This window comes from Raphanus sativus, chromosome 2, assembly GCF_000801105.2.
Source record: "Raphanus sativus cultivar WK10039 chromosome 2, ASM80110v3, whole genome shotgun sequence".
NCBI lineage: Eukaryota > Viridiplantae > Streptophyta > Magnoliopsida > Brassicales > Brassicaceae > Raphanus > Raphanus sativus.
The window spans coordinates 23,136,440-23,153,878 of record NC_079512.1 but is presented as its reverse complement, the minus strand read 5'-3'; the positions used below and the strand labels follow the sequence as shown (position 1 = coordinate 23,153,878).

Genomic DNA, 17,439 nt, shown 5'->3' with positions numbered 1-17,439 from the left:
TTTTATACATATGCGTATATGGTTCCCGTTGCATGATCTTATTGATAAGTATTTGTTTGAGTGGATGTTACTTTTATTAGTTTAGAAATTGAAACACTATCGTGGGATGCTGCATGGACCCTTAATTGTATACAGGAACAGAGAGAGAAGAAAACTTGATACTAAACCAGATCGAGCCAAATATCTTCAAAATGGCGAGATCTAGGTGATAAGCGGGCCAACCTCTTAGAAATAACATTGTACGTGGAACTACTAGATTCGAAAGCCGAGTAGTTTTAGATTCAAGGGTTCCTACTGTAGCCTGTAGCAGAATTATTGAAGCTTCTAAATCAGACATTTCCGCTGGCTCAGCTGATGGAAAGGAGCTTCATCGCTAACATAGAACGTATTTTATTCCGATTTAACTATTGATTTCTGTGATAATTCTATTATTATCGATATCAGCAATGTACTGCATGTTTTTTCATTTTTTCAGAAATATTGTATAAGCAAGAAATCCAAATAAAGACTAATTTTCAACTGAAGAACATTTTTTTACTTAAAGTGGTGTTCTCAACCAAAAAAAAAAGAAAGAACTACTAATCTTGATGCTTCGGAACAAAATAGAGGCATTAAGATTTGGTTCAGTGGGAGAGAGAGAAAGAGAGATGTCTCTTGTGATTTCAGAAGAGGTAGAGAAGAATATACTAAGGGAAGATTCTTTCTTTCGGAATTTGCAATTTGCAATTTGCATATTTAATTGATTGATTTCTTCATCAAAGTCACCAGACAACACTTGTACTTATTTTCTTAGGCGTCAGGAACACAAGAGGAACATGTTAATAGGAGATGCCATGTCGTGAATATGCGAATATATGTCTTCTAGCAATTGGACCCTCCATTGTTTTTCTAGTGTAACATCACGCATGAATTTCGAGATAAAATGTTAGTATAATTATAGTTGGTTAGACGAGCTGCAATAGGGGTGGGCGTTCGGGTACCCGTTCGGGTTCGGATCGGGTATTTCGGATTTTCGGGTATTTCGGTATAGGAGTATAATACCCGTTCGGGTATTTCTAAACTTCGGATCGGGTTCGGATATTTTTAGTTCGGATTCGGTTATTTCGGATCGGGTTCGGATATTTAGATTTTAAAAGAAATAAAAATAAAATTTTCTTTTTTAAAGTTTTTTATATTTAAAAATATAGATTTTACTTAACTGAATTTTTTTTTCTTTTTATAGATTGAATGATTAATAGATTTGGAGATAACATTTCCAAAATAAAAATATTAATTTGGCTATTGTTTTAAAACTTTGGATGTAACTTTGGTTAATACATGAAATAAAAAAATTAACATGCATTTTAAATGAATATCAAATTATTTTCTCCATAATTATATATATACTATATAATTTTAAAGTATATCTAACATCAATATAAATATTTTAAATAAAATGAGAGATGTAAACTAGAAATATAAGGGTAAATATACATGTTCGGTTATTTTCGGATATCCATTCGGGTTCGGGTATTACCCGTTCGGGTTCGGATATCCAATCTTTTCTAACTTAATATCCGTTCGGGTATTTTACTACTTCGGTTCGGATTTCGGTTCGGATTTTTCGAGTCGGGTTCGGGTGCCACTTCGGATATCGGGTAAAGTGCCCACCCCTAAGCTGCAATGTCATAGAGGTCTTCTTTGATCAGCTTGTCGATTAACAAAGCTGAAATTTGATTTAATCATTATTACAAGCTATAAATAACTGACTGCAGAAGGAAAATACTTTAACAAATTTCTGACATTTTTACAAAATAATTAAATCATGCTCGTATCCCCTTCTTATTAATCAAGAAGCATTTTTAAAGAGTAACCTTAAATGTGTAAGTTATTTACATGAGTGCCATGCTGACGTGTCAGCACCATATTCACTCTCAGCCCATATATAAAATCACCCTTGATTCACTAGAGAAATTACAAAGAAATACCTTTGTGGTACCACTCGAATTTCCTCATATACATTATAGTTCAAAATGAATAATTAGACGATTTCGTGTAAAAAGGAAAGTCAAAGATATGTCCGATTTAATCATTTCATGTTTAAGGAAAGTCAAAGATCATTACTATTTTTCTTAATTCTATTTCCCATTAATGCATTCCATGATTTTCTTTTCTATCAAAATATATTGCCATATATAAGGTTACCATAGATCATTGCCATATAATGTATTACGCAATTATGTAGTATAATGTTGTAAAATCTAATATTTGTTTTTTTTCAATGCAAGATGTATCAGAAGCCATTTTATTAAAAGTAAACTAAACATTTTTTATAATGTATCAGAAGTCATATAATGTATCAGAAGCCATTTTATTATAACCGTATTTAATATATGAAAACTGCAATAAATTTTAAACTAATTTAGTATGTTATTTAATATAACCGTAATTTATGCCAAATCCTCCACACAAATGGTTATCATTTTAAGTTTATACTATACACTTAATATTTGGTCAAATATCGTATTGAATATTGTTTCCTATATTAGGTTCGAAAATATAGTACTAACCAAAATTTGGAAGGCGATAATGCGTGTAGTTAAATATAGTAATAGCGTAAATTTTGGGTAAACTACTCAATATTTGTTTCTGGTAATTCTTGTGTGCCTAAACCCTAAGTTGCCTGACTATATATGACCTTCTAAACTCATTTACTCAGCATCATTACCAACCAAGTTTGAACCGGTATGCAATCTAACAAAAAATGAGTTATATGCATTCAATATCTAAGTTGAAACATTTCAAAGGTGAAAAAGAGATGTAAAAAGTTTTTGGAAGCAATACTAGGCTAAAGGTGTAGAAACTTTTATAATATTTTTTCATGGATGCAAAATAAGTTTTTTTTTAGTTTATTGCAATATGCTCTATATCAACTTAGTCCTGTCTAACCAAACAACTAACACTTTCATATGGTAAATTTTTGCAGGAGGACAAAATGCGACATTTAAAAAGGTTTTGGTTTCTTAGTTTGATCCTTTTCTGAAACAAGGATAAAAAGGATTTGATTTCTCTTTTTGATTCAAATATATAAGCAGATGACTTCAAATAGACGAGGAGCTTCATGTTCTCACATTTTGTTTGACCCTGAACTCCTAGAAATAGAAGCCTTCAAAAACAAGTAAGCATATATGAACATTTTCATCTGTTAATTATTTTACTTCTATGTTTGCTTACACAAACTACATTGACAGGATTTGTTTTTCAGGATACCAAGAAGAGCCTTTTCATGTGAGTTGCATATTAATTCAAATTTTATTTTGGTTTTCAGTTTCTGAATAATAAAGCCTTTGCAACGTATCGTTCATATTTTGATTTGTACCATTGTTGTTTTTAGCATTTGATCTTAAGATTCTAATTGATGAACTATGTACCGTTTAAATTATCTTGCCAGGACTAAACTATTGAAAGCGTTATTTTTAGTTATTTATCGTCCATTGTTTAGTTTGTTTTATTTTGTTGCTAAATATTTCATTGAAATGAAATAATCGATTAGTTTATAAATATTATAAAAACTACAAAAGAGATTTCGCAAGTATAATTTCGGAAACAAAAGAAGGTAAGAAATATTGAAAGAGTAATAAACTCCATAGTTTTGGGACATATTTAACAACCATTGAAGGTTCGTCTTCTCGATTTTATATGTACTGGTATAAACTAATGAAATAATCGATTAGTTACGTTAGTTCATCATTATTATTAGTTCAAAAAAAAAGAAGTAAACCGCTGTTATAATATTTTTTGTACCTGCAAAATCTCTTTTGTAGTTATTGTATATGTATTTTCTTATAGTGATTTTTATTTTACAATGCAAAAAAAATTAAATTACAGAAAATAGAATATTAATTTCCAACACTAAAAATATAAGAACAATTTAAGTTGAAATGTTTTCACAGATAAACTAATTTATTTGAAATCAAATTTCTATATATTTAAATGTAAATGATACACTTTATGGTATGAATTCGTAATTGTGATTTGCAAGTTATGATCTTTAATTTAATGCATTTATGATTTAGAATATAAGTGAGTGATATTTTTATCAATATATTGATCTCCACGCAAATTTAGATTATTATTTAGGTCAATATTGTATTGTATATGGAAAGTCTTGATTGCAATCACAAAATTTTATGTGGAGATAAAATTAGTGCTGATTGCCGTTATTTATACTACCTTCTTAATCTTTACATTACAAACGAAATCCTTGATTCAAATGTTTAATATTAACCTAAAACAGTATTCAGCCGTATTTATCAACTTCCGAAAACAAAAACATTTGAAGAAATCTTAACTTGCAATTTGCCAATCAGTATCATCGAGCGTATATTTGATATATTAATCTCATTTAATAAAGAAATAATTTGAAACTTATATAAATATAAGTGATGGAAGTGCTTCAATGATATCATCTTCTCTTTATTCTTTTGTCTCTAACTTTTTTTGAGATCCAGTATTTAAATAAATGGCAAGTTTAGATTTAATTTGTTAGCGATTTGAAGCCTGTCTACACAATATGCCCCTCACATAGAAGACCCACATTTAACATTTACTAGATCTTGATCCGTAGGACCGCACATGTATTAATTTTCAGTTTTAGTTTTCATTTATTTATACTTAATTATATATTTGTAATATTTGATCATTTTATATTGACTAAGCTAGGGGTGGGTATTTGGGTACCCATTCGAATTTCGTTAAAATTTATTCGGGTTTGAGATTTTTGAGTTTAAAGATTCTAGCTTTATTCGGCTATTTATAAATTTTGATTCCGGTTTAATTCAGATCTTTGCGGGTCCGGATAACCCGTTTAAACTATTTTAAATTTTTTAAATTTATATACTTTAAAATTTCCCTAAATCTAAAAATAAAAATACTATAACATGTAAATTTGAGTAATGTAAGCCAAATTACCTAAATTAAAAATATGTTTAACTTGAATATTTGGATGAAGAAGAAATATATATTTTAAGTATTTTTGGTGTTTTTTTATATTTCAAATATTTTAGTCAACTTTAAGATAGCTTATATCTTGGATATTAACTATAAAAATAGATAACATATTCAAGTATATATGATTCAAATACATTCGAATATCCGAAATATTTCGATCGGATCATGTTTGGTTCTGGTTATTTAGATACCAGAATGATAAATTTGTTTGGATATTTATCCACTTTTGATTCAAATTTAATAATATTTTTTTCGAGATATACGCTTAAGTCAAATTTTAGTTGTTTCCATATCTAAAATGACTTTCTGTACACAATGTTTTTTTTAATTGTTTAGTTAAACAAACCAGTTGGTTAGCAGATAAACATGGTAAGTTAACTGATAATGTATATTTTATTGATTTCGATTTTGGTTAAAGCCATGTGATACTGAAATTACGAAAAATGACATTAGCGAAGGAAGCAAAAACGACCGAATGCTATACCTATTTCCAAACATAATTAATTTTTTTTTAATATTACTATCTATGTTTCTAAACAAAACTGAAATGTAATTCAGTTTTAATAATATAGATATTTGGTTATCCTTTTATGGTATAATATTTTACATTCACGAACCTAATAAATGATATACTATAGAACCACAAAATCATATTATTTAATCATATTTGCCAATTAACCTAAAACTCAATATCATGATCTAAGTTATGCATAATGTTCCTCTCTTTATACTATAAAACCTATAGAATCGTATCATGTAAATATTTTCGATGGTAGTCTATCTATAGTTTAACTATTTTCAATACAAAAATACACATAACCTAATGTTACCTATCAAAGATTTGATTGATTCCAGTCAGTGCTTCAGATTGTCTTGGGATTTGTATTTGATTTTTTGTTACTAATTTGTTCAAAGCTCCCTCAGATAGATCTACACAAACCAAAATTAAATAGAACAAAGACACTGGTCAGAAAACCAAACCGGAATGAAAGTTTGGTTTATTATTTCATTAACGAACAAAAATCATTCAAGTAGTGTAATGTATACAAAAAGTCGCTACGTACCTTTCGAACGAAGAGATAGATGAAAATTAAAAATATATGTCTATCATCCGTAGTTAAAAATAAATGTCTATCATCTGTAGTTAATAATTATGAACAAAAATATGTTGAGAATGTTATTACATAACCGATCCATAAACTATGTTTACAAATTTAGAACATATGTTAAAATTAAATTAAAATTTTAGAAATCAATCTCACCCTGCGCAAGGCGTAGGTCCTACCTAGTCTGCAAAAGTAAAACACAAAAGAGACACCAAACTGAAGAAGAGTTTCAGTCCATTTTGTAGAAAATATGAAATGTTTTTCTTATTGATAAATACATTATTTTATTCAAATTTTGTTCTCTACGGTTAGTACACAAGTACAAATAGCTTACAAGTTATTTTCCACTCAAACTTCAAGATATTTAGATTATTGGGAAGAGGAAGATGATGACAAAGGAGGTGGAGAAACGGAGGTTCTGAAAGTAGCCACCCACGGTGCCTGAGGCTGCCATTACTGACCCTCTTTCTCAGTCAATGTCCTTTCAAGTACGAGTTTTTATAGATTCTTTAGGACAAAAGAACAGACAGACTGGTCAGAGTTCTGACCACATAAACAAATAATCAATACAGATACATATATATATATATAATAAGGTTGGTTGGTAGGATGATGAACATGGGATTAGATTTTGAAAAACATAATTCAAAATGAGGCATCACCTACCCTTATCAGCACACTTTTTTCTCTTTGCTAAATTTTTTCCCACCAATCACTGTAAATTAGTATTTTTTTTTCATCTATATACTGATTTTCCAAGACAATACAACAGATCAGTACCATTAACCACCATAGGGGAACAACCTCCCTAGTATACCAAAACATCCTCCCAAAAAATAGATAACTCTTTACAACCAAAAACAGAGCAACAAAGGATTAAAACCCTGACCACTATAAATTAGTATAGATATAGTTTTTCTTGTATTCCAAATATAAATGTCTTCATGTGTTGTCTTTCCTTTCCTTTGTAGATCCTAACTTTGCTTTCGCTGTTGAATCAGTCAAGATCCGATGGTGATGGTAAAAAAACCCTGCTTCTTCGTCTCTAAGTTCATCTTCTCGTTTTGACAGAAAGTTGTATCTCCTTTTACGTCTCGATGGAAGTATATGTGGCAATATAATGGAAGAGAGAAGGTTTTTCTGAGCAAGACTATTTTTTTTTTTTTGAGAAAGGGCTTGAGCAAGACTATGTTGAGAGGACTGTATCCTAATTGTTGGATTTTATTTAAATTGTTCACAAGAACCTGAGCATGCTTCAACTTCGTTGCAAAAATTCAGCTCTTGCATATAGTTTTTTGACTTTCCTCTAACACATACGACATGTAAAACTCGAATACTTCCCAAGACGTATTCACATTAACACTTTGACGGAATGAAATACCTCATCACGTTTTATCTCACTTCATGCAACCAACAAAGTCCATAACCACCACCTCTTTAAGTGTCTTTATCAAACAAATTAGATGTCATGTTTTGCACACTTCAAGTAACTGTCTGAGAAAGACACTAAAGCTGTGGTAGTGAAGAACTTTGTTAGTGACTTGAACCAGTTAAATGTACTGAAGTATTTGATTCATCCGTGTGTGAAAGTGAGCATGTGTTGGAAAGTATTGAGCTGTATGTGGCTTATGGGTTGGAGAAAAGTCAAAAGATATTTGCATATACAGGAGAGGAGCCGAATGTCGTAGCGAAATTTATTAAAATTTCTTGCACAAAATATAATTTAAGTAAAATATGATAATTTAAATTTCTATATATTTACAATTGTCAAAATATAATTTTCAACTAGTATGTTTGTTGTTTCTACCATGCTATATATGGGCATACTTTAGTGAAATGTTAAAAGTACTAAATAATGTTATTTTAGTAAAAAAATTCTGATTGTATGTTTTGAAATTAATCTGTTAAAAATATTTTGAAATTAATATACAGATATATTGTATTTATTTAGTATTCATATTTAAGAAGATAAAATCATAAATGAATAAATTTTAATACTTTAAAATGAATTTAAATTTAAAATTATCTACAATCAAAAATAATTCTAGGTATCTAAATCCAAGTTTAATTATCTGAATTTGGATGTGTGGTTTTCACATCTCCATATTTCAGATATTTTACTATAATATTTTCATATATTCAGATCCATAGTATAAATATATAAAGATAACACAAAATTGAAATATATATACTATTTAAAATAATAATATAAAATTAAAATATTATATCATCTAATTAATTATATCATACAAAATATAAATAATTTAAAGAATATTGATAGAATTTTAGATGTTAAGATATCAGAAAATATGATCTGATTATCTTAACTTAAACATTAAGATATCAAGATTTGATGAAAGATTTTTGATTCCATCTTAATATAATGATTTGATTCATAATTAATAATATAAAAAAAATTATTTCTATCATTTAGTTAATATATGTACTAATTCTCATAGTTTTTAGATATCAAAATTTTCTTTTGTATTAATATAGTATAGTGTATAAAGATAAAAATCAGGTACTGCAAATGAATACATCTTTGAAAAAAATCAGAAAATAAATTCTTATTTTATAAAAATGATGTTTTTAATTCATGTTTCCTTTTAATCTAACAAGTATTTTTATTAAAATCAAACTCAGTTTGATGATTAGAAAAGATAAAAAGATCACTAGTGTTACCGGTATTTTTGATAATGCTTATAGACATAGAGCCACAATTCACAACTCGATAAAAAAAATCTTGCTTCTTGAAAGAAAGTGACAAAACACTTTTGAAAGCGATAATAAGCCAAACTAACGTGAAAATCTAATATTTATAAGTGTTTAAACTGTAAAGCAATTTTTGCTATAAAATCTGGTTTATTTATTTCCTTATGAACTTATTTATTGAATTAAAAATAATTTTAATACGGCTACAACCTGGTAATTAAAATAACATAATTATTATTAATTTATTTTAATATGGATACATAATTGCAATGAATTTTTTTGAATATGAATCAAATTAACTCTGAATCATAGAATGATATGGTGTTCTATTTTCATTAATTTAAACTATTTATTATATTTCTGTTATATTAAAAATAATAATAATTGATATGATTTTATTTTAGATAAAATAATTTTATTTATGAATAAATTAATTTTATTTTTATTTTATTTTTGCTTCATTTTTAAAATAAATACATGAAATATTTGATTTTAAAATATTTATTTATTTTAAAATAAAATTATTAATTTAGATTATCAATTCAATATGGACATATTACTTTAAATCGAAAGAATCAAACCTAATCAAATTAGAAGATACCTAACCAAACCAAAAAGTTATAAAATCCAAATGACTTTAATATTTAAAACATTTTAGGTACCCAAATCTAAATGGTGTTAAATAAAAAATGATTCATATCCACTTGCTCGAAGTATAATTGTATAACTGAAAATATCAATCATATTTTAGATGATCGAAGCACCTAAAAATTACAAGTATAAATCCTATATTCTTAGTTATATTTAGACCCAAAAAACATGAATAATAAGTATTTCTGAATGTAATTACGTATATTTTTAAATTTAAGTTTGTTTTGCAAAATTTTACTATATTCTATTCAATTTTTTTTTGGAGTATTTTGTTAGTTTGTGTTATTCAAATAGTTCGAATAATCTTTTAGTAGCTTGTTTTAGTTATTTCATGTAATTTAGATAGATAAAGCCTACTTAGTTTGGGTTTTAGTTGGTTTTCAGTTTTATAAATGGAATTAAATAAATTATAAAAAGCATAAAATTGAACCAAATTAAACAATATTGATGATTATCAGAATTACTTATTACAAAAATTAGATTATATAAATCCATTCATCTGAAAATTTACTTCAAACTATTTCATAACACTAAATATGTTTTAGGTGTCCCAGATGATTTGACATAGGATTGTTATATTATAATCATTCACTGAATTTAAAGATTTGTTTTTCTCAGATGATGTGTGTTTATGCAAGAATTTAGTATTAGCAATAGTGCAATAGTGGAAACTTGCAAACTTCTTGATAAAAATCAATGTTAAATTATATTTTAATATAAATGACACTATTCTTCTTTAAAAGAAATCGTAGCCTTTAACAAAATAAATTGTTTTAAAATAATTTGTAATCATTCAATTAGTTCTTAATCAAAATTATGTTTCAAATAATATATATATATATATATATATATGTGGTATATATATTATAATTTCCATTCAACTTTTGTTGACTTTCTTATGGTATGATAACAAACTTATCATTGACTCCAGATTTCTTTTTGTATATTAAGAAGGTTATCTTTGACCCATAAAATTAGACATATCATCATGATACAGTTGACGATTCGTTGAATCTAAGACTGGTTTCTTTACCAACACTTATTATAATCATATATTAGAACTGATCCGTGCTTTTGTACAAGTTTTTTGATTTAATTTTTTGCTCAACGTAAATCTATAAACTGTTGGTTTTATGAAAAATCTTATGTATATTTTTATATTTTAAAATTTAGCGATATAGTTAATCCCATAAAATGTTATCTCCCTTTAATATATACAATTTAATTAATATTTGTACAATATTAATAATAGTCATTATATAAATATCGATTTGGTTAGATAAGCTTTGAAATTATAATTAATTAATTTAAATTGATTTAAATGTAATAGCAGAATCTGTAAATAAGAAAAAAATTACAAAAATGAAATACTTAGTTTATTGTAAATATTAGTTTATTGTAAATATAATGACTAAATATGTAATAAAAGAAAGTATTAAAAATACTGATATCCATGTTTTCAAACAATTATCATTTAAATTGTTATATATGTTTCTAAATATTATCAAAATACTTAAATTTTAATAATAAACATATATTAAAAATTATTTTTTAACAATGAATCCCCGAACTAATTAAGTTTATTTCAGATAAAAAATTAAATTAAGTATTTAAAGTAAAACCTCCGAACTCGGTTAATTTAACGAATTAGACCATCCATCTACAATAAGATATCGGTTCAGTTTCGTTTTCAATATTTTGGTTTTACAAAAACTAGTTACCATATCAACTTTAGTGTGATCCAATTTACAGTATATACCAACAATTTGCAGTTCATTCGATTTTATACCAAAACCATAAGTATATTTAATTTTAATAACAAAATGCATAGTTTATATGATTAAAAATTATATTTATTTAAAACTTAAATATATATATTTTATACTCTAACTTTTAAATATATTTTTTTTATTTTTTTATTTATCTATCAAAAATTAAAATAAGAAAAATAATAACATTGTAAAATGATTAATTAACTATATTTTAATACACATAATTATCAATAAGTTATTTTATTTTATTGGATGAAAATGCTGAAAACAGAATATTTTTTTTAATAAATGTTTAAATATGAATATAATATTAATAAATAAATTAAGTATATATTATTAGTTTTATCATAAAATTACATATAAATATACTATACATTAGTGATTGCATTGATTTACGTATCTATACTATTATTTGCGATGTGATTTTTTGCTACGGAGCTCCACGTTAAAAGTTATAGTGGTTAATATCGATACTATCCTTAATGAATAATTATTTATTTTTATACAATTAATCATTAAACATGAATTAGTTATAATAAAAACATTTTAAAAAACGTTTTTGATAAAAACAATTCATGTATATTGTATTATTATCCAAACTAATATTAACTTTCTGTAGATAAATTTTAGAACATATATTTTTATGTAAAAATTGAATTCTGAATTAAAAATCATTAAATAGTCTAGATAATTATAAGTTTATATATTAGCTATGTTTTGATAAACATAATTGAAGATCTTAATAATTAATGAAATTTTTAAATTTAAAAAGTAAAAACACATATAAAATTGTATATAAAGAGAAATCTATAATATTCACACAATATGATTGTTTATAATTTTTATAAAATATATATATATATATATAATTTTAATGAAATATTGTATAAGATATAAATATTTTTATGTTAAATTTGTTATTGATTTTGTAAGTGTATGAAAATAAATTATTTTGTTGATCTTTAAATTAATACTATATTTATTAATAAATATTACTAAGATAATTATGCCCGCATGGTGGGCTAAACGCCTAGTAAAATACAGTATAATATGCAATTAAAATGTGTGGGTTGACAACTCTACTATAAACCTACGAGTTGTACAAAAGCCTTTTTTTTGAACAACCGAACAAAAGCCTATAATATCAAACTAGATTTTGACCCGCCCGACTGGGCGGGTATTATATTTATTTGCAACAATATAACATTTATAATTTCTTTTGGATATGTGATGAAACTGTTTTGTACATGCTTTTATATGTTAAACGTGTACATTTTTTATCCTTTTTGATATATAATAAATAGGGTTTATTTGCCATATAACCAAATAAAAATAAAAATTAGATTTGTAGAGAGAGATAAGAAGAGAAAGTAGGAGAGAGGATATGATTTTGGGTAGTTACTGAATTTGTGTGTCTTTGTTGGGTTATTGGGGCAAATTTCCCTAATAAATAGCAATTTCCTTTTTTAAATGGATCATATAATCTCAATGTGAGAGATGAATTATGTTCTAAGAAAACCAGTGAGATATGTTGTTCATCATGCATGGATTTAAATTCTTTTGTGATAAACATAGTGGCTACAGAGAGGATATGTTAATACGTGAGGAAAAATAGTGGATTTTTACTTGACAGATTAATAATTTTTGCAAGGTATCCAATTCATTGTTATTAATTAATTCTTTATCTGATGAACATACTGCCATGGAAATATTGTATTTCAATGTGTGATGAAATGAAACGATAGATGTATATTTGAGTTGGGTAATGTTTGTAGTTAATCTTAATAACATTAATAGATGGTCCAATATGTAATGTTTAATATATTAACGTTTATATATTGAACGGTCCTCTTATATGTGACGTGACGTTTAGTATATTAAAAGGTCTTCTTATAATGTTTAATTAGATGGTCCGATGTAACTTCTAAATGGTAAATAAAAATTGTACTTCTTTTTTAATAGAGAAGATTGTCCTCTTTCTCTCTTTTTTTTTTTGTTTTTGTCGGTCAACTAAACAATTAACTAACATAAAAATGGTTAAGAATAGATGATGAGATTATATACTGGTGATGAAAAATGGCGCACGTTAGGTTAAATGTCAATAAGTTCGATATTTTATTTTTGGTAGTTATAATTTAAAAAAAAAATCAAAAAAAAAATCTTAAAAGTAATTAAATGTACATTTATTATTTATTATCAATTAAGGAAAAGGAATATCCGTAGAGAAAAAGAGAACTTGGTGGTCAAGTTTTTTAAAAAGATTTTCGTATTGTGTTAGTTATTTGATTCGAGCTGTTGAACAATTAATAGTTTATATTCTTTTCGCGTATGATTAGGAAAATCTCTGAGTAGTTATATTATGATCGCGTAGATAGAAAAATCTTTGAGTGCATATCAATTAAAAATCGCTTTAAATGTCATTAATGTACATTAACTAAAAAATTTCTTAAACTTAGTATTGGTTTAGGAATTTTTCGTGGAGTGGAAGAAAAACAGTTTAATTAAGTTAGATATTATTAGCAAACCAATTTTTTATTCGTTTTCGGTTTATATTGCAAAAAAGTTTTTTTTGGAATGAGGAACAAACCAAAATATAAACCATCTAAAACAAAATCAAAATTTCATCATAAGCAAAACAATTTAAAATGTTTTTTCACTGCGAAAATAATTTCCACCATAAGCAATAGAATATTTTTATATATAAAAGATTGTTTTAATCCCTCCTGCTGACACATCAGCTGCCACATCAGAAATTCATGCTCTCTACGTCCGCCACGTCGGATTAATGAAACGATGTGTGTCGAGTTATTGCTTGCGTATGGGCTTCTACTTAGGCTTTCACTCGCGCTATGTGTTGCAGCCCAGGGAAAACTTCGCTCTCCACGAACCCTAATCGAACCCTAATCGGCGTTGTTTTGTGTTCTTCGCGACGCTTCGATCGGCTGAGACGGCGACGATCGAGATTCGTATCCGTTTCTGTAACTGAACGGCCATGCCCACATATGTATCTCACTTCTCAGAGATCTCGATCTCCAAAACTCTCTGCTTTCCATCTGTCTCATATTCACAAATCGTGGTGGCCGGTGTGGAGTTCAGACAGAGATTACCTGAAAAAAGTCCAGTTTGTGTTCGATGATGTTTTAAATTAAGATCTATGTATGAGAAGCACTTTCATGAGGTAAATATTTAGAAAGTGCTCCGTCCTCGAAATCACATTCTCTCGCCCATCCCCAAATCTTCCATCGCTCCGCCGCCGCAGCAGCTTCATCCCCGAACCGAGCGAATCACTGCATGGCAAAGGACTCCCCACTCTCTCAACCGGATCGAAGCGGAGATGGTTCCGTCTCCCTCCCTCCTCCTCCTTCTGCTTCCTCCGCCATAGATTTTCTCTCCCTCTCCTCTCGCCTCAAGGTATTTTTAAGATCCAATCATACGTTTGTTTTTAAGATCAATGAAATGATTTCAAGCTATGTATGTGGTTGCTTTGAAGGTTTCATATGTCTTTGGTTTTGATAATAGACAACTCCAAGAGCTGGATGGGTTAAAAGAGAACTGAAGAATCCAGAATCAATAGTGGATCAAATGTATGGGATGGGTCTTATGGCGTTAGTTTCATCAGATATTCCCGGTTTTAACAGAGACAGAGACAAGTAAGCTATAGCTTTTCTTTTGTTCCTTCAATTTCTCTGAGAAAAAACTATTTTGTTTTCAACTTTCCAATGTTTTTTTCTTCCTTCAGATGTATGAAAGTGGCAATTGTTCATGACATTGCAGAAGGTTACTTCTTTCACTTATACATTTAATTGCCGCTTTTTTTTTGTGATCTCAAATTCTATAATTGTTGTTGAGCAGCCATTTTAGGGGATATAACACCTACTTGCGGGATATCTAAAGAAGAGAAGAAAGTGAAGCACTTCAACACATGTGCAAACTCTTGGGTGGAGGAGAAAGAGGTCAGTTCTCTTCTCCCATTCTAAAAACTACATTGTTCCTGTGCTCTTTTTTTAGAATATACAAATGTATAATTGCAGCTGAAGAAATCGCTGAGCTGTGGAGAGAATATGAAGCAAACGAATCACCAGAAGCCAAGGTTGTTAAAGATTTCGATAAGCTTGAGATAATACTACAAGCTTTGGAATATGAACGAGGTAAATGACCCCGCCCCATGAAGAACTCCTTCTGATTTGACAAATATTGATAAAACTTAAACTCGGTTTCTTTTGTTTTTGTGCAAAGCAAGGTAAAGATTTAGATGAGTTTTTCCAATCCACTGCAGGTAAATTCTGGTCAACAAATGTAATCTCACTATTTACGTGAAGCTTCACTTGGAAGAACATCCTCAACTCCTCCGCAAATGATACCTTCTTTAAAAGTAGGAGTCCGTGCAAAACAGAAGGTGATAGTTCAAGATTGGATCACTCTAAAACTTTCCAATTGACACTTAGGCGTTATTCACTCTCCTTACCACAAAGAGAAAGGCTTATGGACCTTTCTTGCGGATTCAATCAATGTATGATTCTTTCAGAAGGTTGGTTTCATGGATGAAGCTTCACTTCTTCAAGTGATGTTAGTTAGACAATGAAAAGTTTAGGAGCAATCGTCGAGGCAAAGAACAATGAAGTTAGAGAAGGTTAAAAGCTGATCAAGATGGGAAATGGGGAAACACTAAAAACCTGTAGAAGATACTATTAATTTAACTTGCTTATGAGTTCAGCCTAAGAGATGATTGGATCAGTTGTGATCAAAAGAAATCGCTAAAGGTTGAGGTTTTGAAAATAACCAGTGATTTGAAGGGGTGAGGTTTCAGAAGAAGGCATTGAGGAGGAAGATGAAGAAAATGAGGATGAAGAGAATTATGAAAGCAAATATAGTGAGGAGGAGGAAGATAAGAAGAAAGGGTCAAAGAAAGTAAACAAGATGTGAACTGATGAAGATTGAAAAACAAAAAAAAAGGCAGTAAGCCTGCACGGTGTAGATTTTGCATCCAAAATTTATAGTGATACTCAATGACTTTAGCCTGTTATTTGTTCTTCTGCTGATTTCGTATACGTTTTGGATTATGATAGTTTCGTTGACTCTTCAATTTCTGTTTTGATCCAACTCTTCTAAGCTTTACGGTAAAATAAGTTAATGCCACCTGTTTTGGTTATTTCACTGGCTTTGGATGTGTTTTAAAGGTTTTACTGGGCACAGAGGCAGTTATGAGAATGCAGTTATCAAAACACGAGAGAAATAATAAAATTTGCTAAGGTGAACATAACCTTACACTTAAGCAACTATACAATAGAGATAGAAAGATATAATCAAAAATGAAACAGATCCACATTTGTGCGGTTGTAAATATGGGAAGAAAAAAAAATGCCTACTTTAACATATTATTGAACATAAAAACGAAAAATGTTGGTCACAAGCAAAAGCTGCAAAACAAAGAAAATATTGATCACAAAAATAAATCGCAATATATTTAAAGATTTAATAACCCACGTTAGTTAACCATGTAAATAAAGGGTGGGTATATCGGTTTAGTTTCGGGTTCGGTTTGGGTTCGGTTTGGTTAATTTGGATTTTATAAAACTCAACCCAATTAAAACCAAAATAGCTTTGGTTTGGATTCAGTTTGAGTTTAGTTTAGTTTGGTTCGGTTTAATTCGGTTTGGTTTAGATTTAATTCAGTTTGATTTTGATTTAGTTCGGTTTATTTTATTATAGTTTAGTTCGATTTGGTGTAATTTAGTTATGAGAACTATAAAAGATAAAGTGAGAATATAAACTTTGTTAACTAAAAATATATATTAAAGTCAAAAAAATAATGTATCCAAAAACTAAAAATACCAAATAATAACTTTGTTACATAATTTTTATCTTTAGATAGTGGATATTAGAAAAGAACGAGACGAGACGGTTACGATTTAAATGCTTATAGTTTATAAGTTTTCTTTTGAGTACAATCTTTAGGTATTAGGATTAGAAAATATATATAATAGTATTATTTGAATCATATTTGGAATTTTTTTTAAAATATATGAAGTTAAAAAAATGGAAAACAAAACTTTAACTAAAATTTACAATAAGTAAGTTAATATATATATATATTGGGTTATCGGTTTGGTTTGGTTTAACGGTTTGGTTTGGTTTAAACCCAAACCCAACCAAACCAAACCATCCGGGTTGAGTAAAACATGAACCAATTGGGTTATATAAAGAGAATG

At 28.1% G+C, this 17,439-nt stretch overlaps 2 pseudogenes; both read left to right on the top strand.

The window, feature by feature from the left end:
- Nucleotides 1-14,077: 14,077 nt before the first annotated feature.
- Nucleotides 14,078-16,379, top strand: LOC130494625 (uncharacterized; annotated as a pseudogene).
- Nucleotides 15,585-16,379, top strand: LOC130494662 (dnaJ protein ERDJ2B-like; annotated as a pseudogene).
- Nucleotides 16,380-17,439: the final 1,060 nt, after the last annotated feature.